Genomic DNA, 26,922 nt, shown 5'->3' with positions numbered 1-26,922 from the left:
GGATTTTTAGCCTCAGGATTTTGATTTACTTTATATACTTCATGATGTTTGTAACAATCATGTTATTTTCTAGGAATAGAAAAATGTTCAGTTTTTAAAAAGTGCATTTTTACCAGGAATAAGTTATAAAGAAGCAGAGTGCATCAAAAGATGGCACAGGCTGACAGCACTTAAGGATGCCTGTGGTCCTGACAGGGGCAACTTGGGGGACCTGGGACAGTTCTCCAAGGCAGCATCCTCCTTTTAGGCACTTTAGGTCTCTGCCTCACCCCAGGACCTAGTCCTGTGCACACTTTGGCCACCACTCCTCCCAGCTGCTTTCCATTACCAAGATATGAAGTCAAGGTCACACACAATGTGGTTGGCCACCTTTGTAAATGAGCAGGAGCTGACAAACCATCTCTCAAGTCTACGGTGAGGAAGCCATCCTCTCTTACTTGCTGCGAGATCACTGACCAGCACCAAAACAGACTGGTAGACCAATGGTACAGAATAGACGCCACAGAGACTAACCCACAAAATTACAACTATCTTATATTAGACGAAGGTACCAAAAACATGCACTGGAGAAAAGATAGCATCTTCAACAAATGGTGCTGGGAAAACTGCAAATCCATTTGCAACAAAATGAAATTAAACCCCTGTCTCTCACCATGCATAAAACTTAACTCAATGTGGATCAAGGACCTAGGAATAAAACCAGAGACCCTGTGACTAATAAAAAAAAACTAGACCCTAATCTCCATCATGTGGGATTAGGCTCCAACTTCCTTAATAAGACTCCTTTGGCACAAAAATTAAAACCAAGAATCAATAAATGAGATGGAATCAAACTAAAAAGTTTCTTCTCAGTTAAAGAGACAATCTTTGAGGTGAATAGAAAGCCTACATTTGGGGAGAAAATCTTTACCCCTCACACATCAGATAGAGCACTAATCTCTAGGGTACATAAAGAACTCAAAAAGCTAAGCACCAAACAACAACAACAACAACAAAACAACAACAACAACAACAAATAACCCAGTCAATAAATGGGCCAAGGACCTGAACAGACACTTCTCAGAAGAGGATAAACAATCAATCAATGGATATATGAAAAAATGTTCATCATCGCTAGCAATTAGAGAAATACAAATCAAAACTAAGATTTCATCTCACTCCAGTCAGAATGGCAGCTATCATGAAGACAAACAACAATAAGTGTTGGTGAGGATGTGGGGGAAAAGGCACACTCATACACTGCTGGTGGGACTGCAAATTGGTGCAGCCAATATGGAAAGCAGTACGGAGATTCCTTAGAAAATTGGAAATGAAACCACCATTTGATCCAGCTATCCTTTCTATACCCAAAGGACTTAAAAACAGCATACTACAGGGACACAGCCACATCAATGTTTATGGCAACACATTTCACAATAGCTAAACTGTGGAACCAACCTAGATGCCCTTCAGTAGATGAATAGATAAAAAATGTGGTATATATACACGATGGAATATTACTCAGCAATAAAAGAGAATAAAATCATGGCATTTGCAGGTAAATGGATGGCATTGGAGAAGGTAATGCTAAATGAAGTTAGCCAATCCCACAAAACCAAATTCCAAGTGTTTTCTCTGATATAAGGAGGCTGATTCATAGTGGGGTAGGGAGGGGAAATGTGGGAGGAATAGATGAACCCTATTAGATAGGGCAGAAGGGAGGGAGGGGAAGAGGGAAGGTATGGGTTTAGAAATGATGGTGGGATGTGATGGACATTATCTAAAGTACATGTATGAAGACATGAATTGGTGTGAATATACTTTGTATACAACCAGAGATACGAAAAATTGTGCTCTCTATGTGTAATAAGATTTGTAATGCATTCCAGTATCATAAATACATAAAAATTAATAAAAAATAATTGATATTTCCTTTCCTAATTTGGTAAGCATCCTTCTCACTGTCTTTTGTGATGCTCTACAACTGAGCCACATCCCCAACCCTTTTTATTTTGAGACAGGGTTACCCAGGCTGGTCTTGAATTTTTCATCCTCCTGTCTCAACCTTCCAAACCACTGGGATTACAGGTACATACCACCAGCCTCAGCCAAGTGCCCTCTTTTCAAAATAGGCTACTTTCTTTCAACTCCTCCATCAAAGATGGTGGTACGATTTCCTGGCCCAGCAAGAGGCATTGCTCAGATGAAGAAGAGGGGCAAACGCAATATGTGCAAAAGATGACATCTTTGTTTCTGAATTCTTCCTTGGTGCTATGTGCTGGGTACTGAGGGAAGAAGGAAGCACAAAAGGTGATTATGTTTCCCATCAGCAGACTCAGTCCTGCTTTTTACATTTGTTCATTTATTTTTGACGCCTGAAATCAAATCCAGGACCTCACCCATGCTAAGCACCAGGTCTACCACTGAGCTGCACTCCCAACCTTTGTCCCTACTCTTTAAAGTCCAAAATGTCTTTCATACTGGTCCTCTGGGGAGAAGCCCCTTGTGATTCTATTGCAGATTTACTTTTACAACCCCTCCTTTTCTTCTGTGGTAAAGTATACTTTCCTGAGAGTCTGACACATATCCTAAAATATGTCACCCCTTTGTCTAAAATGCCATCAGAGTTGGCTTTATTTGTGTTTTACTGTCATTTGATTTTATAGCTTTGCTGAACCTACCCATCTAGGTCTGGAAGGGAATGTATGGAGCAAAGACAATTAAGATAGTCCAGACTCTTGGAGCTGATGGAATTTTAATGTAAACCACATAACACTGAACCAATTACACAAATGACTAAGTTCTTCTAATGTCCTTAAAGGATAAGTGCAAAAGTTATATTTGCAAAAAAATCACCAGTATCTATCTCAAGATTAAGGAACATTAAATGCTCATGTTTAACTTAATTACACACAGAGAAAAATGTGGAGAAAATAATATACTCTGGCAAACATGATTAGCTATGTATTTTTAAAATTGGAAGATAAAAGTAGAGAGATGCTGAATGGTGAGAGAGATGATAAAAGGCCCATGTGTTTCATTTTGAAAATGGGACTGTGACAGTGCAGCTTACAAATTCAGGATTAATCCCAGTGACACTTGGCCTCACCTGCATTTACTGTGGAAAGAATACAAACAGCAGAAATGGGAGTTGCTTCCACAGATTCCCAACCAAAGGGATAGCTGTCAGCTGAGGTGGAGACTGAGGAAAAGCTGACCAGTACAAGATGCTGTTTGCTGGGAGAGACTTAGGCAACTCAATTACACTGGTTCAAGGAAAATTAATTTTGTAAGACAGCACTTTAGGATATACTTTAATTATTGGAAAATTCCTATAAAACTTGAATATTATACATTATGTATTTTGTAGGTATGTGACTTAGCTTTTGCATCAGTGTGACCAAAATTCCTGTCATGAACAACTTAGAGGGAAAGTATTTGGGGCTAATGGTTTCAGAGGTCTCAGTCCATAGACAGCCAACTCTATTGCTCTGGGCCCAAGGTGAGACAACACATCAGGGCGAAAGGAGGAGGCCCAGTGAAAGAAAACCGTTCCGTTCATGGAGGAATCAGGAAGCAGAGAGAGGGCAAGAGAAAGGGGCCATAGGGAAGATGCACCTTTCCAGGGCACACCGCCAGTGACCTACCTGCTCCATCCACATACCATCTGCGCACAGTTACCACCTAGTATTCAAACTAGGATGGACTGATTAAGTCAGAGTTTTCATAATCCAACCACTTTACTTCTGAACATTCATGCATTAACACAAGGGCTTCTGGGGAGACTCCTCATACCCAATCCATAAACATGCTTTTATAAAGAGTAAAGAGAATCCTTCCCACTTTTTAACTTACACTGTATTATTAGTAACAGGTCAAGTTGAAGATAATTTGTCCATTAAAGGAATTTTTATTAATGGGTTTATAAAGCTAAATTTTGGACTCCTTTGAATTCATTTTTTTAAAATGATTTTTTAGTTGTCAATGGACTTTATTTTTATTTATTTATATGCAGTGTTGCGAATCAAACCCAGTGCCTCACACATACACATACTAGGCAAGCACTCTACCACTGAGCCACAACCCCTGCCTTCATTTCTTTTTTTTTAAACATATTTTTTTAGTTGTAGGTGGACACAATATTTTTATGTATGTTTTATGTGGTGCAGAGGAGTGAACCCAGTGGCCCACATGTGCTAGGCAAGCACTCTACCAACTGAGCCACAGCCTGAGCTCCTGAATTCATTTCTTATCATGTTTTTTAATTCTCAAATACAAGTCTAATCACTCTTTCAATTTCAGAAGTCTGGTGTGGCACAGGTTTTTCTCCCCAAGTGCATGAGGAAAAGCATGTCTTACATAATTGCTTTTGCCTACTCTTCTAAGATGAGTTTTTCCAGGTATATCCACCCAGATTCATCAACAGGGCTTTTATGATACTCCAAATCTGTTGAGCTCAAAGAATTGACTAGAGCCGGGTGTGATGGCACACACCTATAATCCCACACCAGTAATCTCAGGAGGCTAGGGCAGGAATGTTCCAAGTTTGAGGCCAATCTGGGCAACTTAGACCCTGTCTCAAAATAAAATCACAATGGCTGTAGGTGTAGTTTAGAGGTAGCACACTTCTGGGTTCAATCCATGATGCCATCACCACCACCACAACAAAAAAGAATTTACTAGAACAATGAAAGTATATTTTAGCACCAAAGTTTAGATTTTAAAAAAATGCCTAGCTTTATTATGCTTTTGAAAATGGCTGGCTAAAGATATACACACAATCCCATCGGGAACTATTCTTGCAGCCAGTCCTCAGCCAAATCTGAGGTGCTATCCCCAGAGATTTTTATTTAGTAAGTACAAATCAAAGCCCTAGAAATCTTAATGTTCATCTAATGCTCCAGATGATCCTAGTATACACCAAATCACAGGTGTTTGAAAGCACGCAAAAAAATGCACATGTTGACTGGATGTGGTCCTCATATCAGCCTCATATGACTACATCCAGTTGGAAACGGTTCCAAAGTAGCATAATCATATGACAGCTGGCCAAACAATAAGGATATACAGCTAGCTTTTCCATAGTAAGATGGAATGATTTTTAAACAAGACATTTAATATAATGCAGAGGACAGAAGTTTTTTCCTGGAAGGCTTTCTCTTGGAAGGCACATGCTGTGCCCCCTACTTGTCCTGTGTGGTTGTGTGTATTAGCAGTGTGGTGCCAGCAACATAAAGCTGATGAGATGCAGCAGTTCATTAAGAGGACTAGCCAGAACGCTGCCAGGGAGGGAAATTATGACATGTGCTGATACAGTCAGCATTTTTAAGTCAGTCGTGTTTTTATAGACACCATTTATGAATTCTAAGGGCTTTGTCCCCACTGGGGATTCAAACTGGGAAGTAGTCAGATGCAGGTCACCTGCTCAGTGACATGCCACACGATATGAAGTAAGTCAGCACACCACCCACTGACACTGGAAGCTAAGTCTTCATGGTTGGCACAAAGGTTGTTGTTGGCAGATGTTGGCAGCAGGGAATCCAGTTTGAACTTCAGAGGTGAGCCACCATGGGCTGGTTATGGGCAGAAGGAGCACCATGAACAGTCCCCCAAACAAATTTCTAGAAGGGCAGTACCCATAGCAAATGCTTCGTAGTGACAGTAGAAGTCATGAAGCAGAAATTAGGCATTTTCTCAGGAGACTGCCAATCAATCAATGAGGACCAGATTGAACAACTCTAAAAGCATGATTTAATCAGTAGCAGGACCACTTTCAAGTCCCCTCCTTTCCTCTAGGACCTTACAGTCCCATCTGTAACCATGCCACACCGTCTGTGACCACAACCGTAGCACTTGCCTGAGATCTGTGGGACATCTATTCCGGTGCCCAGCCCTGGGCCAGCACTCAGTACATATTTGGTGAAACTGAATACATGGGAATGAATATATGGTGAGAATAACCAGAAAACTTAAGAATTACTAATTTCATGTGTGCTAGTGGATTATTTGCTTTCCCTTCTTCATTTAAAAAAAATGTATTTTAGGTTTGGAAGGAGAGCTTAACAGCCATCTGTTTCTGGATGCTTCATTTTTCTTAACCCAAAGTAGGACAGATTAAGGAGAGGCATAGGCAATTATGTTTTTACAGACTTATAACTCCTGTCAGAAATGCAAGCTTAGTTAACTCTAGTCCATAATAATCTACACCCGAGACTTCACTTTCACCTTTGATAATGAGTGTACTCTGTGTGTGAGCACAACCTACTTAAACAGGGCAATAAGCATGTTGCCTAAGGAAGTGGGCTGCCTGTCTCCCAAAGGGGTTCAGACTCATAAATTCACCACATTCTGGGACAGTGTTTCAATTTCTTTAGCCCATGGCCAGCTCCACTGATAAATAAAACCATCTTTACATCCTATTTAACATAACTTGCAATTAAGAACAAAACAAGAATCTTGATAGGGAACAAACTGAAACTATAGGACAAAGAATCCTGTGTATAATTTCCCAGTTGTCCTTGTTCTCCAACCCCTTCATCTTCTTGGTGATCACCCTCCGAACCTTCATCTCAGCCCTCCTGGCTTAGGAACACAATTTTACCAGCACAACCATGGCTTGGGGTAGACTCACATGACCACAGCTCACAAGACTGATGTATGATACCGAAAAGCCAATTCATTAGTTGACAGCAAGCTCTCCCTCTTGACAGATCTTCGTGGAAAGCCTGATCATAAAATTAGTTACTGGTGAATGTGGCATGGGGACAAGGAGCATGAGATGAATCAACTACCTAATGGCATGAAGCTGAGCTGGCCTGATGCAGTCATTTCCTAGGTCAGGATGATCTTGCCAAGACAGCCATACACACCACTGGCTATACTTTCCTGCCTCCTACTCCCCAACATTCTTGCCAGTGCAACTACAATGATCCCAGGTTTGGCTCAGGCTTCTCTGGTCAGGGTTTGGATGAACACTGCCAATCTTTGCCTCTGTGACTCACTTATCTTCTATACTTCCTCGGGTTGCTGATTCTTTCTGGAGGTGTTGTCCTACACCCAGTCATGTTACGAGGAAATCCTGCAGTTCTTGCAGCCACACTATCACCGCAGATCATCTGACCTCTCTCTGTGCAGTGTCATGGCTCATTTTCAAGTTTAACCTTCAGAGGGCAAACTTCTTCTGAGTTCTTGGGAGTGACTCACTATGTCATTCACACTGCTAACAATTCAACTGTCTCTATGTAATCATCTATACACACACTCACATACATCCATTTGTATGCTCTTTCATTATGGGAACTTAACTCTCTGAGAACAGCCCATATGGCTGTTTTTTCCTGTATTTTTAACTCAACTATAGAATCATTTCTTTTTTTTTTTTGAAGTACGGCCATAAGATTTAATTAAGATGGTATATACCTGAAAATACCACCAGCTCCTAAAAAATCGATTTACCATGAAAATGTCCAAAATGTAAGCTTATGACATCCTTTTTCTCAGTGCTTGCAGCGTTTAGGCATGGCACAGGCATGGAAAACAATGGAGATATTTATGTCTGATATATGTAAACTCAATGAGCAGCCTGACTTAGAAGAATTCCTTGAAAGCCCTGTTAGCAAATGTCTATGTGATATGATCAACCTGTAAATGCAGAGTGGAAAGCATGAGTTAAGGCCCTTGAGAAGACCTGTGATGCTCCCTACAGAAAGGGCCTTCTCTCCAGTGGCTACAGGAAATGCTGGCTGTGGGTGCAGCCTTTCTGGGAGCTCCAGCTGCCAACAGACCCACTGTCATATCATGCTCCTGGGATGGATTCATTACTGATGGACCCCTTGCTTATAGGTGATTGTTTTAGCTAAGAAGGGGTGGAATTACATTTTCCCACAATATTTATTTCCCCTCAAATGCTTTTACACCATAAAAGCCCTTTAAAGCCATTCAGTCTGGAAAACTGGGATGACCTTCCATATCATTTCCCTCTTGCTCACACCTAATAGAAGTCTCGAGGGACCCCACTTCCCAGCAGGACTTGGCGTCTGCAGACAACAATAGTAAGTTTGTTTGCTGTCAAAGCAGCCCAAGCCCAGTGTCTCCTCACTGTCCAGCTTCTTTCTACCATGGCAGCTCCCTGGAGAGCCCAGGAACACCTACTAGGTTTGCTGAACACCTCCTAGAACAGCTAATTCACCAAAGTACTTACACACTGGGGAAGTGTGAACAAAACAGGTGATTCCAGTACTATCTATCAGTACCGGAAGAGGAAATCAAAGGAATCCTTTTGCAACAAAATATAAATATGTATACAGGATTCAAAACTACCCACCAGCTTTCAAGAGATGTACATGAGAGAAAACACCCATATCAGTGATTGCCTCTGTGTTGGTCTTGGACTCTTAGAGAGTTCACTCCATGAGAGCAGTATCTAACATCTCAGCATCCAACTGGGCCCCTTATATAAAAACAAAAACTGAGTCTTTTTTTAACCTAGCCCTTTTCTGTCTTTCTTTGCAAGAAACAATAATGAAATAAAACAGAAAACAAAAAAAGGGGCTAGGGTTGTGGCTCAGTGGCAGAGTGCTCGCTTAGTACATTCGAGGTCCTGGGTTTGATCCTCAGAACCACATAAAAATAAATAAAATAAAGATATTGTGTCCAACTAAAAACTAAATGTTAAAAACAAAAACAAAAAAGAAGCATAACCCCCAAATCAGCAGGTCAATTTTTTTTTTGCATTACTCCATCCTTTATTAAAGCCAAGTTTCTAGATTTTCTATGGCTCTTGCCATTCTGTTCACATTCACTTACCCTGTACATCGGGACTCAGAGATGCCCCTGGTTCTTATGTTGTCTTACCCTCAGCAGAACCAGAAGCAAACCAAACACCCACACCACTCAGGGTGCTGGGAGGTATGGGGTAATATGCAGCTTGACCAATTTAATAAAAATCAATGGGTGGAAATTATTTACCATGAAATACAAACTTTAATATAAATTTAGAACATTTTGATCTCTTTACCTAAAAATCTGTTTATCTCTGTAAATAATCACTAGAAAGATGTTGCATATAGAACAACGGAGACACATACATTCAAAGGTATAGCTATTTTGAAAACAAAAATCCTGTTAGTATATCCCAGAAAGAAATGAAAACAGCTTACTGGGAAACTACTAGGAAGTGAGTTAAATTTAAACTTCCTGCAAGTATTTGTTGGTGGCTATTTTTTGATATTTGAGAGACAGGTGATCAAGGTGACTTTTTTTTTGAGGTTGTCACTTTCCATTTCTTCCATTATGACATGCATTTCCCTCTTCATCTCTTACGGTTAATCTGTCTTCAAGTAGTTGCCAACTAACAACACACCTCTGAGCTTCAGTTTAGGTACATAAAAAAACAAACGAAGTAACCCCACAGTACTTACTAGTTCTTCTCCTATTGCTGATGCCATTATCGTATGGTGTAAAAGCATTTGAGGGGAAAGAAATATTGTGGGAAAATGTAATTCCACTGCTTCTTAACTAAAACAGTCTCTCATAAGCAAGGGGTCCATCGGTAATCTGAATCGGGACATTTGTGATGGAATGTGCAACTAACACAATTTTTCATAAGTCAGATACTTTTAGATTCCTGACTTGTTTAGAGCTCTTGGCTCAAAGCTGGGGGGATATGTGGCTGGGAGTACAGAGGCAGACAGGGAGAACCCCCCAATTCTCCATTGCTGACAAACTTGAGGGGATATTTTGTTACTTAATATACACTCCCACTGATCTTGTAGTATTACTGAGTCATGAACAGGAACCTTTATGCGAGAAAGGAAATAAAAGATAACCAAAGGCAGTGCTCCAATATTTCCCATCAAAGGAGAAGGGTTTTACCTGGTTGGTAGAAATCAGGTGACAGCTCCCTGGCTACAGCTCTCGCGATGTCGCACTACTGGCGGGTGGCCAGTGCAGCCTGGTCAGCAGCGTCAGCTTTCGCTCTTGCGTGTGCAGTCCTACATGGGGCATGAAAGGGCCAGTCAGCAAAGGTAGCACCTTATTAACTACATGTGGACAAGCAAACGTCCATCTAAGAAAAGAACTGTTCATTAGGATCATGGCCTAATACCTGCAGTACTAAGCTTTAGTGTCCTATGACAGTGGGATTTCAATAAAAAGAGATGAAGCTACCTGTAAATCACCTCAGTCATTTAAGGGGAAAATGAAGAGGATGAGTGGGGCCTGTGTAGCCTGATGCTGAGTCTGGCTGTCGAAACTTATTGGACCAAATCTGTTGGCTGTGGTTGGTATTACCCACCCTGAAACTATGGAGAGAGCATATTATTTCATATAGTGTTTATAGACTGAATTCCTATGGTAGAATCAATGTAAAAGTTTGATCAAGCAACCTCTGTTACAGTGGCTTTGGGGGTGGGGATTAGCAAAACTGTCATTGGTACTCTTTATCAATGCCCATGGCTTAAAAACTCTCACATGGGCAATTTCTGGGTGACCAGCATAATGCTACAAGGGATGTTGCTGGGAAATGTACATTACTGTCTCCTACCTGCCTGCTCAGGAGGGTTACCTAAGAGCCTACTTAGTTCACTTTTAAGCAATATTTTTTTTGTATAAAATAAAAATGAAAAGGGGGCAGAGCTGACACAGACAAAATGGATCTCTTGGTCTTCCACCTCTTCCCTGGCCTATTTGTATTCCCTGAAATCTCTACTACTTCCAAAGGGCTAGGGGCAGGGGAGAAAGAGGCAGGGAAAGCCTTAGGCTTCTTAGGACAACTCAGGAGAATGGACATCACCAGTCCCAGCAGAGAGGATGTGGAGGTTAGGCAGAGAACCATGGGTTATCCACTTCTGAAGCAGGCAAACCTTCTCTAGTTAGTCTTTAGGTGGAAATGATGGGTATCTAATTTTTCTAACTGCTTAAATTTTCTATCATTTTATTAGCAGTAGGCAGGGCTATAAGTAGCTAATAGTAAAAGCTGAATGGAAGTCTGACAGAAGTACATGCACATCTCCCAGAGACAACAGAGAAGGGAAGAGTTGGGAAATGGCACTGTGTAGCTGGTCTTCAGGGAGAAACACAACTGACAGCTGGATGATGCCAACAGATCCAACCCACAGAGGTACACGGTCAGAAAGAAAAATAGGAAGATGGGGCTGGCCTGAGACCACTGGTAGGAGGCTCCATGCTCAACCTACTTTCTCCAACCCCCTCTTCTCACCCTGTGCTCTCATGGTGCCCATTTGTCTTCTTAGGACCCAGCCAAGCCTGGAGGCTTGATGGAAAGCTTCACGAAGATTTGAAGCTTCACAAAGAGTGGGAGTTTGGATGTTTGATCCTCTGCTATAAATCCCAATGCAATTCACAGAACACTACCTGGGCACACTACTGGGGGGCCACTTTATGAATCAAGAAATGAATGACACTTCCTCAGAACAGCTGGACAGTTAACTTACAAATAAATGGAATGACAAAACCATACAGACAATAAAGGAACAGTGGGTGCCAGGAGTTCAGAGTACAAGTGGGAAAAGGGGGAATGAATGGAGCTGAGGGATGCTCCTTAGGCATTTGTCAACATCCACAGACTCCCCAACACAGAGCGTGGACCCTAATGCAAATGACAGCCTTGAATGTTAATGTATCAATAGTGGCTCGTCAAGTTATATCAAATGCACTCACTGATGCAAGATGAAGGAAGCTGCACATGGGACTTGGGTGGGGAGAAGAGGCAGATGGGAACTCTTTGTGCTTTCTGGTCAATTTTTCTAGTAACTTAAAAACTGGTCTAAAAAATAGACTATTAATTAAAAATGAATGAATTAACTTCGAAATTTTTTTTTCTGAATCATGCAGGATATTTCCGATTACTTCTGTCTACAGGGTATCCTAAAATATGAAATGGACACAAAACCAAGAGGCTAAGAGAACATATTCCTAAGCAACTGCTGTAGAAGCTGGTTGCGTGGTGCCATCCTTGATGGTGGAGGAGGCTTTGTTCTGTGTCTGAGAATCAGGAGATGCCCTCTATTAATGCTCTTTCAGTTTCTCAGAATCTTTCCCAGAATGATCTTCCATTTTATCTGCTATTCTTAGCTAGAGCCTAATTATGTCTAGGTATCATAATTAATGAAGCCATAAGAGTACAGTGGCACTGCCTTATCATGTAGTCTGCTAGCCCTTCGATGATAAATCTACAAAACTCCACAAATAAATCACTTACTGATACAACTGCAATATGCCATCATATACACTCAAATAAAATGGTAGTATTATCTCCACCACTTTTGACAATAGGCTAAACTGGAGAACAGATAAATACAGCTTACTCTTCTGCAGATACATTTTGAAAGCACAGTGTTACGGGAGCTTCATTTGCCACTTTTTTACTTAACTCTTTACTTTTTTATTTAACTCTTTACTTTTTTACTTACTCTTTCCTGTAATACTAAACCGAGGGAGAGGACTTCCTTGTCTAGCCCAGCTCCATGCTGAACAGAGTACTGCTGCATGGCTGGTCAAAACCACATCCAAACTGGTCTAAATCACATCCAAATTTGAACCCAGAAGTCTGCTCAGAAGCTTTTGGTGAACCCAATCTTGAGATGTGGAACAGAACAGGAGCTCTGAGTTTGCTGTTACCATCAGTCACATGTGCCCACGGCTACTGGAATGTCTAGCTTTTGCCCAGGAATAATCTGGACTTGCCTCTGGCTCATGTTAGTGAATTCATGTGTTCAAATCCCAGGCCCAGTTCCAGAGCTGCACACGACCCCTTTAATCAGCTAGCTGGTACAGGCATGCCATTGTTCCTGGGGTGCAGCATCAGGCTGGGCAGTCTGCAGAGATCAGCTGAAACCACTCAGCAGGATGCCTTGCTGCTGCAGCTTGTCACAAAAAAAAAAACATATGTGCACAGAAGGAGCATAGTACCCAGGACACATTTCATTCATTCAAAAGCTTGCTGACATTTACAAGTCTTTTAGGCCTTTTAAGAAACTCCACATACCATTATCACATATGCTTCCCCCACTGAATGCAGTAAAAATAACCAGGAAGCATCTCCTTTTAATGAGGCATCAGTGGCTGACTTTTAGGGCTCTCATTTTACAATAATCCAAAGTTTTAACTTGTGGAGAGTTTTGATGTGGGCAAAGCCATGAGAATGGTGCTGATATACAGAGAGACCTCGAAGCCTGATAATTTTTTCCCAGACACCAGCCCTGCAGAGGTCAGCTGTGAACAGACACAGCAGGAACCAAAACTTCTTAATGCCAGGCAGAACTTGGGAGTTAAGAATGTAACTACAAATTATTTTTTGAATCAGTCACCTTATGAGTATCTAAGGTTTTTTTCTTTAAGGACCAAAACAGTGCTTCATAACCTATCAGGGCACCTTAGTTGGAAAACAATAATGGAGTTTTCCCAATTTTTTTCACTTTCCTCCTTAATTGACACATTCAATTTTTATTAGATATAATAATGCTTTTATAAAAAGCATATTCAACTCTACACTGAACATTCTCTACCTACACTCCTCCTCTGGCCAACGAACATGCTGCTCAGGATCCTTAAATGTCTACTCTTGACTTCTAGCTTTTGATAGCTCCTATGTCTACCCCTGACACAGCTGATAAAGGTTTTAATCTAGAATCTACCACAATTCTGCTAATGGTGAAATTGATACTTACAAAATTTGCTATTTCTACTTTTTATACATTCTTTTCTCAACAATAAACTGCTTCAAAAGTATGCTGATTTGGAGGCTGGAGGTTTAGCTCAGTGGTAGAATTCTTGCCTAACATCCATGTGGCTCTGAGTTCAATCTCCAGTCTCTTTCTCTAACACACATATATATTCTGCTGTCCTTTAAAAATGTATTATATGTATTAAGTCAGAGTTATTTTACTGATCCAACCCTTAAAACTTGATGTCAAAGGCTATACTCTAATTGGTTCAGTGTCTGCTCTTGTGATTTGCTTTGACAACCAAGTATTTAAAGATAATTATTAGGAGAATTTAAAAATAAGAGCAATTGGTAGATAGCTTGAGAAAACCCAAATCTCAGCTGATGGCAATACCGCACTTGCAGTTGCTCAAGCCAAACTCTCTGAGCCATCCCTGATCCCACCCTTTCTTGCACATGCCCCATCAATTGTCAGCAAATCCAGTTGGCACCACCTTCAAAATACATCCTCAATCCAATTGTTGCTTCTGCCCTGGTTGCAGCATTAACATCTCACCAGGGTTACTACAAAGGCAGAGCCCATCTCATTGACATTTTATTTCCCTCTGGTTCTCTTGAAAATGCCTGACAATAACCAGAAATTCTTTCCTGGGTTATGGCATCATGGGGGATAAAATGCAAAAAAAAAAAATATGACCTGTGAGCCTTCCTTTTGGACTGTGACATTACTCATTTATGTGAGACCTAGATTTCAGAAAACCAATTATCTTGTGCAGACAGTTGCAGCCCTTTTAAAGAAGAAATTAGTCTGTTGAGCAAGGAATACTCCCTGATAGGAGAAGAAGCAACTGGCTCCTGAAATCGCAATTGAAAATCAGAGCCATGATTTCTATGTGACTAGCACTTGGTAAGAAACTGGTCCTTCAATCTGGATTTGGTTCTTGGATAAGACAAACCCAGTGAGGCTCAGCACATGCTCCTGATGCTCAGCAATGCACAGAGCCCTTAGATGTCTTCCACTTTCTAATCTCAATCTTTCACACAGTGATTGACTGACAGCTGGTGAAGATTTTAATCTAGAATAGACAATGATTCTGCTATCACTCCATTCTCAGGATCTGATTTGGGAAGACTACATCTTAGGGGTCCCCATCTATTCCATCTATTGGTTCTTGAATGTTAATTTTCTCCATAAATTATCATTTTTTTAAAAAAGAAATAAAAGACCAGACCTGAAGTAGTAACTTCAAGAAACAAGAATTCTTAGATTCTGGTTTAAAACATGTTATATCATCAGTGAATAGTTCGTCCTATTTGCTAATGCAGGAGATCATGTCTTCCTTTCCTCTGAAATATAGCCAGTACAAAAGGTAAACTAAGGGGCAGAATATTGCTATTAAGTTAGGTATTTGATACTTACAGGTCTAAATTTTTGCACATGTATTAGAAAACAGGCTTTGGAAGTATTGTTAATCAGAGATCAGGTCAAGGCCCATCTGAACCACAAATGGTTCTAGTTGAAGAGATCAAAAGTTAAACCACATTACTTTATCACAGAAATGTCTCTGCAGAACTGCAGTCAGTATCAGTCCCTGGCTTTCTGTCAAGGGCAGAGAAGAATGTTTCTATACCTTTCATGAAATATTGTCCATTATGTCTATTGTTGTCATGTTTATTGAGATTTAGGTGACGCAATCCTCTCATTGTTCAGTGCCAGGAAAAAAATTGGTCTCTGGTGATAAACTGGTTTGCTTCCTTGTACCATACAATGTGGACTACACAATCTGTTGTTTCTCTTCTCCTTAAGGCCACCAGAAAACCTAGAGTTAAAGCAGCCTCCATATAAGCACGTAGCTATCTAACCACACGCTCTGATGCTAGACTCCCACCGTCAGGGATGCTATCATGAATGTGACAGATGAGAGGGCCCTGAAAGCACTTTCTGGAAACCAGCAGGATATTTACACAAAACAAAAAGCCAATTCTCGGATCAATAAATTCTTGTTATACTGGTTTCTTGAGCTCCAGCCCCTGTCAGTGTGCTAATACTCAGGGGACAGGTGTATTGACTTGGGAACAGCAGTGTTTACTACTCAGTCTCCTTTTATAAGATGTTCTCTAGGTTGTAACATTTTCACACTTACAAAAATCAGTCCTCACTCTTCAGTACTTTAGCGAGTTTATTCCCTTTCATCTGATCAACAACTTAATAAGCTTAAAGGCTACAAAGTCACATTTTTACTTCTTCTTTGGAATATGCCAAGTAAAAAGTAATTCCACTTTATCTTTTTTTTTTTTTGGTTGCTTCTGGAGATGAAACTCAAGCTATCTTACATGCTAGGCAAGTATTCTACCACTGACCTACACGCCCAGCCCCTACATTTTATTTGACAACAATAAATTTTTATTTTATAAAAATTATCTGAGATTTACCTCCCAATGTTACTTATATCAGATGAGAAAAAAATGTGATATTAAAAAAAACTTAAGGCTTGTTTTATTCTTGAAATAATCTTTGGAGAAAAGTCCTTTTTAATGAGGGTCATTTTAAAGTTCAAGCACATTATCATTAAATAATATTAAAACATCTATTTCAAGCTTAAGCACCTGCAACCCAGTAAATGGGTGAAAATACTTGCCAATCACATATCTGAAAGGGGGTTAGTATCCAGGATATATAAAACATTCCTACAATTCAACAACAAAACCTTATCAAAACATAAGCCAAAAACCTGAATAGGCATTTCTCCAAAAAAGATACACAAATGGCCGTGAGAACATGAAGAGATGCTCAGCATCACTAAACACCAGGGGAATGCAAATCAAAACAATGAGATCCTATCTGACACCCATCAGGATGGCTAGTACCCCAAACCAGAAAAGTTACAAGAATGTGCAGAAACCAGAACCCCCTGCACTGCTGGCGGGAAGGTGAAGTGGCTGCTGCTCTTCTGGAACATACTATGGCAGCTCCTCAGAAAATTTAAAGTAGAATTGTCACATGGTCTGCCAATTGGATTTTGGATATAGACACAGAAGTAAAGGAAAGCAGGGTATTAAAGAGACATTTGCACACCAAATTCATAGCAGCATTATAATAGCCAAAAGTTTGAAGCAACCCAAGTGTCAATAGATGAATAAACAAAAAAATTGGTAGATGTAAACATATTATTCAAGCTTTAAAAAGGAAATTTAGATACATGTTACAACATGGATAAACCTTGCTGACATTATGCTAAGTGGAGTGGGCCAGTCACAAAAAGACAAATATTGTATAGGGTAGCTAGGGTCATCAAATTTATAGAGAAAAAAAGAATTGTGGTTGCCAGGGGCTGGAGGGAGACTTTGGAAAGATGGTTAGTTGGTACAGCACTTCAGTTTTGCAAGATGAAAAACTTCTGAGGGATCAGTCATAAAAGTAAAGGAATAACCGCTGGACATTTTTGGAAAAATGTCAGAACTTTCAAACATGCGGAGAGTTTTCCTGTCTGTTTTGCTACCATAAAAACCTGCCATAGAAGCCGTCTTCAAAAATCCTAGTGGAAGGGATAAATGGGTGAGGAGGAGAGAAGCATGAGGGATAACCCCAAGATTCCAATTAGGTATTCAGATGCCTGGTCTCACAGCAGATAGCAACTGTGTAGGCCCTACTCCAGTTTGGAGGTGATGACACACAGTTTTACACAAGTAGGAGTTTATGTGATAGGCATTTATAGTTGGGAATATAGGGCTATGATGCAAACTAGAGGACATGGCAATAAACAGAAGTGTGAACATCATGATGCGTTCAAGGAAAGTTGGCTGAACTTGTCAAAAAGCAAAGAACTGAGTATTGAAACCAGAGTGTCCTGGGGACTGGGTGGAGGAAATAGCAAAATAACCTGAGAGAAGGAAGCATACACAGAATCCCTTTAAGTTCTTGGGTGAATCTTGGGCTCCTTTTGGAGTTAAGTGGGTCACATCAGAATCTGTCTTTCCTCTGGGGTAGCTGCATTTTTTCTCAGCCTGACTGGCTGATTTATGATTTATGGCAGCCACTAGCAATGCGGTGAGGATCTGAGGAAGGGACAGTCTGTCAATCCCCCTGTGCTTAGCAAAGTGAAGGCCGAGTCAAGGCGGCTGAATTTGTTGAGACCTATTTGAGGGAGCAGTTGGAATAAGAAGGCCACGGCTGAAGCCCGATGGAAGGGAGTTGGTGAGGAACTGGGCAGAGGAAGTGGAGGAAGCAGGTGTGGGGCACATGCTGGAGACTTTTGACCCAGAAAGGAAGAAGGAAATTTGGACAGTAACCAGAAGAATTAGCTGGGTCAAGGGAAAAGACATTTTACTTGCATTTTAAGTAAATGAGAACTGATACTAGTGGAAGGTGGGAAGGAAGATGCCCAAAGAATAGGAGTTTTGAGAAGATGACTATTGTTGGAGCCACATCCTAGATGAGGTGAGAGAAACAAAACAGGAAAAAATATTTTTAAAAAGGGATGAGTTGATCCAATGTTTTAAGGTTATTCAAAGGATAGTAAGTTTGAAAGAGAACAAGAGTTTCATGGGGCTTTGGAACCAGAAAGACCTGGGCTGTCACCCCAGTTCATCATGTTGACTGTGCCCCCAATTTTCTTACTGTAAAATGGGGGCAATATTAATGTGTAGAGTTAGACTGAGATCAGGATTGATTTATATGAAGTGCTTAGTATTAACTTAGGGTACTTATTGGATAAATGCCCATTATCTGTCTTCTGCAGAAATTAAGAGACAGTGGGGAGATTCTGAGGGCTTAAAAGAGGTGAAGATGAAGAATCATCACTATCAAAGTTCTAAGGAATGGAAGAAAAGTATATTAGAAATGCTCAGTGGCCCAGGAGAACCTGACCTGGGTTTCTATGACTGTGCATCTTTCTCTAGCAGCGTTCTTCTCTGGGAGAAGCAGAGGAGGTAGAATGTGGCTATGACACAGAGGCAAAGACCCGGATCAAGGAGGATGGGGAGCAACATAGAATCACCTGGAGCTGTGGGCAGGGAGGAAGAGTCCACCACCAAAGGTGGTCATTGGGTCAGATGAAATATAAGGAGCTAAGTTAAGATTGGGTGAAAAATGTGAGGGTAATCAGACAAGTGTAAAGTCATTATCAAAGTAGATTTTATGGTTTTAGGTATTTTTTAGCTGATTAAAATAAGATCTGTCTTTCCTAATGAGAAATTATATAGATAGTGTATTATTTTGACTGAATCTGGCTTGCTATTAAATAATATATCTGTAGGTCAATTTTTTTTGGGGGGTGCTAGTAGGCCTTTGGCAACACTAGGTAGACCAAATTATTTTAAAGTAGATGCATATTCTATAATATGGAGCTAGACATAATCACAAGTACATTTTTTCTTGGGCACTGTCACAGAGACACCTGGATGTGTCTAAGAACTCTGCAGCTTCAGGATCTGAGAATTACTTCTGGATAATGATAAAAATTAAAATGCCAATACTGTTTTTATTTTATCTTCAGTATTAGGTTTCATGTCTTTTGCCAAGGGTCTGTTATAGGTACAAATTAAATTACGGCTAAGAATTAGAGCAATTTAAGACCGCGTAATGTTTAGAACACATGATGGCAGCTCGAGGTCTTCAGTTAAAGAACAGACAGATCATTTATTATGGATCATAAACTGGCCTAATCCGCACTTGCTACTGCAAATGTCCATTAAATGCATACCCCTGGTGCTTAAATAATTCCATTTTATAAATACTTATATATTTAAAAAAAATTAAGCAATCACCATTCACTCCTTAAAAATGACACAAGGCCTTTAGACCTTCTTCTTGAACTCAAGTTGAAAAACAATCGCTAAGGTAATAAGATATCCATCTTCTATCATCCGAAATGGCTCTTAAGATCCCAAAGCTGCCCCTTCACTTTGTTCTGCCCAGATGAGCCTAACCAGTGAGCAGTAGAAGGACCCATTCCTCTATTGGGTTTCTGACGCTAACCAGTACAAACACGAACTTGCTTGGGAGTAGCTATCATCTTGAGCTCTTACCACTTTAGAGGTACACATTTTGAAGCTATAGTTTGGGAAAGAACAACTCTGGGAGAAATACTAAAGTGTCAGGGGTGTGGTTATTCTCTCAGCAAATTAGTTTTCATCATTTCACATTTCCTGGTAGGAACTGTGGTTCCATTACTCCAGTTACCTCATGCCTTGTCTGGGACCAGAAAGCATTCAATAGTTCAATCAAGGAGTCCTCAACTATTTTTACTTTAAATTTCCAGCCTTTTCTGCAACATACTACAAGCATGAAGGTACTGCTCTGATACATGCTAAGCCTCTGGATTTTAAGAAGTGACTCTTCAATCTTCTGCTTTACCAGACATATTAAAAACACAGTTGTAACTTGGAAAGTCTCTTGAGAATTCTGTGGTTCCCTCCCTGATGGTCAGGCAATTTTTTTTCCTTCTGTAGAGGTCTGAGACTCAGAGAGACTCAGAAACATATTCAAAGTCACACAGCTATCTTGTGGAATGAATGGATGGAACCCAAGTCTCTTACCCTTTGTGATAACGGCAAGCAAGTATGTTCTGAGAAAGACTTCTGTATTACTTTAGAAAACATTCTAGTATGTAATTATTTCATTTTTCTTTCTGCTCTAAAAATCCCCTCATTTTCATAGTTCATGCTTTCTCTTTGAATCTGTTACTGCTCTCTTTAATCAATCTTTATTTTAAATAGACTAATGCCGCTATTGAAAAATGCAAATATTCAGCTTTCTTCTCCTACACATTTTTTTTTAAAACCAATTTTGGCTGACTTTCAAATGAAATAACACAGCTTAGAAAACATCTTACTAAAGACTACAGGGCAGATTTGCTTCTCATCAAGGTTATTCTTTAGAAGGAGCATTTTTAGGTGGTGTTAAAAATACTACAGATTCATCCAACTCAGAGTTGCCTTCCCCAAATCACCAAATTAGTAATTAATGCCTCCAAGTTTAAAAGGATATATCAGAGGATCATGTAGTTCCCCCTGAATTCTTAAAAAAGTTTTCTTCTTTTTCCTCATGAGAATCTCAAAAAATTATGTCATATTTCCCTATTTTCAGCATTTGCTATGTTAAACTGAGAATAGGAAATTTTCATTTTAAAACTCGATAAAATAGCAGTTTATCCAAGGATTCTGAGGAAAATAGAAGTGGAAACAAACGTGTAAACCAGGGCTTCTGGTTTTCTCTTTAGCACCTTTAAGTAACAATTGGTGTAATGGAGGGGCAAAGACAGTTTTAAAGATGAATGCATGAACACTGAGATACTAGTATACCAATACTTAGAGATGGTAGAAACGCAAGGCAGGATTCAAATCAGGTCAGTCCAAGAATCTTGCTCAAAGAATAGGAATCTTTTCCTCTGGTCCTGATAGATGGTTATATTAATATTCTTATAGTATTTTGAATATTCTTGACCAGATGTCTCCTGTCTGCCTATGCATTGACTCTAGAAACATTCTAATGAACTTTTAAATTTTATTTATTTTCATGGTGGGACTGACTGAATCCGGGGCTTGCTAGTTAGCTGGATTGACCCTGTTGCAGCCACTGAAGGGCCTACTTTCCTCAACTCACTGCCTTAGTGACAGATGTATTAACACAAATGAAACCACTCCTCCCCAACAGGAGGATCAGCCCAAGTCCAAAGACACTCAAGAAGAATTCCAGGCACTAAGGGGATGTTATACAACCCAAGGCCGAGGGTTGGGGAGGGGCACAGAGGATGCCATTCCCACCAAGGTAGGGATTTCCCTTCAAGTCCAAGAATTCAGGATCTTCTGTCATCTTGTGATTGTGGTAAGGGCAGGCTGAACTCCAAGGGGCAGGAGAGTTGCTACCTTAGTATTAATATCCGAGCTTCTACTGCCTGGCTGGTATCTGATGGTGGCTCTAGCTGGGTCTCCAGTTGGCCCCAGAGCATCCAGCCATCCTTTCAGGTTAGAATTGTTCAATGTGCCAAGTTTTGGCCAGCGATGAGTACTGGAAATAGGTCTTGCCTCTGAAATGACAACAGATTCAGTGACAAAGGACATGCCCCTGCTTTATCAGCTAACTGTCCTCTCTGAACCATGAATGTGAAAAGCCCCCTTGTCTTTAAGGTGGAGAACACGTAGCCATGATAGGAATCCAGGATTCCAGTGGAAACTTATAAACTATATTTATAATTTTGGACCCAGAAAATACTGCAAGAGGTGTGTTGGAAGACAGGTTCATATTCTATGCTTTGTCTTGTCATGAAGGAAATGGGGGCACAGAAAGCCCTGTTATCGTGTCATATAGGTCCCTGGGGTCAACCAGTTACCCGAACACATGAAAGTCACTGAGGAAAGGGGAGGCTGTGAGAATCAGCCATGATGTCCAGAAGAGGCCCACCCTGAAGGGACCTCCCTTCCATTAGGGACAGGTATAGAACCCACAGCTCTAGTAGACAGGCCTTTTTCCAAGGAGGACCTGGAATACTCTGGTAGTGGCATTTGTTCCAGAGTCAGGAGGAGAGCTAAGAAGCCTCTGTGTACCCATGACAAGGACACAGTGTTAGAAGCTGGAGGCTGCTCACTGCTGCCTTCTGTGCTGTTAGGAGCTCTCCTGGACCTCACGAACACTCCCCATTCCTTGTTATTCCTATGGATGCATGTTCAGGTTTCAGATCGCTTTTTTTTTTACATGTTTTTCCTTAGTTTTAGGTGGACATAATACCTGTATTTTTATGTGGTGCTGAGGATCAAACACAGTGCCTCCTCACACATGCCAGGCAAGTGCTGTACCATTGAGCTACAACCCCAGCCCCTCAGAGCACGTTTGAATTTGTGTTCCTGAGAATAATCACCCTGGCCTGTCTTTCTTGATACCAAATCCTTATTTCATGATAATCTACTGCTATTTTCTACCTCAAACAAAACCTCAACATACAAATGCCTAGATCTACAAATGCCTAGAAATGCTTCTGCATAATTATTTGCCATTCTGGGCACACAGGCAACTTTGCTAATTCTACATATACACTCACTTTTCTCTCCATACTCACTATATATGCCATAGTCCCTCCTTATGGGGAATGGCTATTTTAGTGGATGCCGGAAACTACAGACAGTACTGAACACTAGATGTACTGTATTTTCCTATATGTATATAACTGTGGTAAAGTTTAATTTATAAATTAGGCACAGCAGCGAATTACCAATAATAAAAAGATAGAACAATAAATAAAAAGAGTAACAATATACTATAATAAAACTTATAAATCGTGGGATTTCCAGAACTTTCCATTTAATATCTGTGGACCACGGCTGGCTGCAGGTAACAGGAACCACAGAAAGCAATGATGATTGCCTGCATCATCATTATCCAGCTCCAGCCCCTCTGAAATTCTGCATGTGAAATGAAAGCTGCTTTCCCCTTAATTTTCTCTCTGGCAGATGAAGACTGCTGGCAAGTCAATTTCAAATGAGAATTTCTCTGTAATGTTTTTCTGAGATGTCAGTCATAGCAGCTCAAATGATCTTGTTTGGCAGAGTGAGATGAACAAAGTTCTGATATTGGTCTGAGGGGGTGCTGCTGCATGGCCTGAGTGCTGAGACAGACAGACACAGAGACACACACACATACACATACATACACACACACACACACACACACACACACACAGACACACACGTCACCACGAGTGACACTAGTATGACAAATAGCTTCTTGCAAATTACTCGTTAAAGTATAAGGTGGAGAATTCCAGAAGGCAGTTTGTCTTCCTTGCTTCTGTAATTCCAAATTTAATTTCTGAAGCACGATCTTTTCCACTCTAAATTAGAAGAATTATTTTATTTTTAAATCTGCTTTGTAATCTTAACTATCACCTTAACCACGTCAACCATAACTATGAATTTAAATGCTATAAGATGATGAGTCCTTTGTATTATTAAAAACATCTAAAGAAGTATTAAATGTATGCTTGGTAGGCTTACTCTTGACAGTGAATTTGGAGTGAATACATAAATAAATGTAAATATGCATAATATATGCACATTTTTAATATTTATATTTGGAATATTATCTGCAGCAACCAATGTTAAACACTTAGGACTACTTGAAGGTTTTTTGGTTTGTTTTCGCTTGGAGCTAATACTTAACTGTATTTATTATCTTTTAATAAAACTATTTTTGGTTTTATTTTGAAAAAACTGAAAATCTACCAACCAACCCAACAAAAAACTTCAGGAACAAACAGTTTAACCCTCTTGTACTGACTACTAACTCTGCCTTGGCAACTTGTTAAATTAGGGCTGCTCATAGTTTTTAATTATAATTTCATTATGTACAATACCAGCCTCCTTTGTCAAATGAGGTTTTATTACAGGGCTATTATGTAATTCAATTCATGGTTAAAGTCTCCTCTGCCTGGAAAACACAATTGCAATGGCACTGACCCTGATGCTTGATGAGAATCATCGAACCAGAGAATTCAGAAACCAGATTTTATTTTTTAAAATAATGTAGCCCATTTTACTCAGTTTTTGAAATGGGCTTCTACTCTCCTAGGTGTCGAACTAGTGTTCTCATCCATGCTCTGAGAACGTGCACTCACCTGAAATGTAAGCCACACTGCGGGATCACAGGGTATTCCATCTCCTGTCATTATTTTGAGCCCTATGGTCTAGCTCAAAAGCCCATTTTTCCCGGACCTTAGCCATCTCCTGGCAAAGAGCCCTAGTCCCTGCCATTTGCCACTTGTTCTGTGCTATTTTAATTCTGGACAAGTTGTGGTAGTAGGCTATATTTAAATTGGCCTGCACTGTGAAGAAACACAGCGGACACACGTGGCACCTTTGACATAATCCAATTGTGCTCTGGCTTGGTATCAGGATGTGTGGGATTCTGCTGCACTATATGCCCCACCATGCACGGGGCTGGACTCCTACTCCCCAAGTGTTCAGCAGAATCTTCTGGGGAGGATGAACTGTGGCAGAGACCGACGGAAATGCCACCAAAAACTTCCAAGAGTCGACTGAGAAAACATGGACAATAATCAAAGGAGAAGAAAAGAGGCCCTCGCCCCTGGCTGAGGACCACTGGAATATTTGTAGAATAATTTTCCAAAGACCCATTTACAGGTAGGAATTTATAAAGTACAACATATCTATGGAGAGAGCCTCAGAGGAAATTCCATGCACACATAAAGCTAGCCTTCTCAGGTCTCTGAGCTTTCAGAAGTGGACTGTGAGAAACACTTGCTTCTAACTGATTCTTTCCCATCTGCCCCTCCACTTCCACAGCCATCAGCTGTAAACACTTGTGTGCCAGACACAAGGCTGAGCTCCTACCTGGAGTTATGCTGTTACTTTATAGAAGAAAAATGGGCTGGAAATGCCCTTAAATCATTAAAATTAAGAAAAATGTAAAAAGCAGCTTTCTCCGGAATAGGTGCTGAGGTCTTACAAATACTCCCAGCTCAAAGCTAGCCTAAAGCCAGATTTATCACTCTGTCCAGCAAATCAGAAAATGGTTAACTTTTCAGGAACTTAGAAGTCAAGGATTTTTGCCTGGGGTACTTATGTATGTGGTGCTGATGCTCCCATTTTGCTAGCTGCAGAGTGAAAATCCAGCCTATGTATGTGATCATATTCTTGCTGCAGATCTAGAAGTGCTTAGATCTAGAAACCAGAGTTTCTTTCTATTTAGTTTGCAGATATTTCCTTGGACTGCTTGGAATATTTCTTGCTGTCAACCAAATCTCTCTATTTGGTTTCTTTGCTTAATAAACTTTACTATCCAAGTAGGTAGTAAATAATAGACCTGACTTTTGTTTTCTGGAATAAGTAGAAAAACCATCTTAGAAATGTTATGTTGAAGTATATTTGCCCACATAGACTAGTCAGTTAACATGAAACCATTTTTAAATGTCCTTAACAAAAGAGCCATTAGCAGACTATTTGGTTACATGTAGTCAGGGATACAGACTTTTAAACTGATCTACATAGTGGCCACACAGAGGTGCATGTATCAAAACAGAGGTGTCTCTTTTTACTGGAAGGCATACATGTGGCACTGAATATAATTATGCTTTGAATAGCATCAAAACATGACTCAAAAATAAATCCCATACTACCTTTAGTGCTCTGAGCTTTCGGAGAGCTAATTCTATATTTCAATAAATAAGATTCCACCTTATTTCCTGAATGCATTCCAGGCTCCCTAACAATGATAAGAATAATGATAATGTTTTGTGGTACTTGGGGACTGAATCCAGGAGTATTCTAACGCTAAGTTACACCTCCAGTCCCTCTCTCCCTTTAAACTTTTATTTTGGTGGTGCTGTAGGAGCTAAGTCAATGTTATACATGCTAGGCAAGCTCTGTGCCACTGAGCTCCATCCTCAGCCCTTTCTAAAGATTTTTATTTTGAGATGATCTCAACTGAGCTCCAAGGCTGGCTCTGAACTTGCAATCCTCCTGCCTCAGCTCCTGGGGATTACAGGCATGCATCACTGTGCCCAGCTCCAGGCTCATTCTTTTTTTTTTTTTAAAGAGAGAGTGAGAGAGGAGAGAGAGAGAGAGAATTTTTAGTATTTATTTTTTAGTTCTCGGCGGACACAACATCTTTGTTGGTATGTGGTGCTGAGGATCGAACCCGGGCCGCACGCATGCCAGGCGAGCGCGCTACGGCTTGAGCCACATCCCCAGCCCTCCAGGCTCATTCTTAAAAACAGCATGACAATGAAAAATGTGTGAGATTCTTCCACATAAATATGTGTATCAATAAGTCATGTATTTACTATCTGGATCAAGAATCTGCCACGTGGATGCTGCCAAGGAGACATAATTGTGGCCACATCACAACAGATAATGGGAACATAAGGCCCCTCATAGCACTTTACTGTAACTACTCCAAAAAGCATCACCTTTTCTTCCAAAAGCAAAGCTATGAAGTCATCCTTCCCCATTCTTTGTTTTGAGAAAAAGAAAGATTTCTGAAAAATTCATCTTACTTAGGTTAGAATCAAGACAGGGAACTAACAGAGGCCAATTTTGGTCTTAATAAAAAAATGGAAATGAGTGTTATTAGAGGTTCTAAACATATTTCTTTCTTTTTAAAATTAATGCATTTTGGCTGGGGATATAGCTCAGTTGGTAGAGTGCTTGCCTCGCATGCACAAGGTCCTGGGTTCAATCCCCAGAATCACCACAAAAATAAATAAGTAATAAATATAAAAAAAATAAAATTAATGCATTTTAATTAT

At 40.2% G+C, this 26,922-nt stretch overlaps 1 non-coding gene and 1 pseudogene across 1 annotated transcript; one reads left to right on the top strand and one right to left on the bottom strand.

Annotated features, from left to right (window-relative positions):
• LOC144372779 (junctophilin-1-like) overlaps positions 1-26,922 on the bottom strand; it is a 71,272-nt pseudogene that overhangs the window by 5,750 nt on the left and 38,600 nt on the right.
• On the top strand, positions 26,795-26,867 carry Trnaa-cgc (transfer RNA alanine (anticodon CGC)). The gene has a single exon. It is a non-coding gene; the product is annotated as a tRNA-Ala (tRNA).

This window comes from Ictidomys tridecemlineatus, unplaced genomic scaffold (assembly GCF_052094955.1).
Source record: "Ictidomys tridecemlineatus isolate mIctTri1 unplaced genomic scaffold, mIctTri1.hap1 Scaffold_162, whole genome shotgun sequence".
Lineage (NCBI taxonomy): Eukaryota > Metazoa > Chordata > Mammalia > Rodentia > Sciuridae > Ictidomys > Ictidomys tridecemlineatus.
This window is presented reverse-complemented; position numbering and strand designations above follow the sequence as displayed.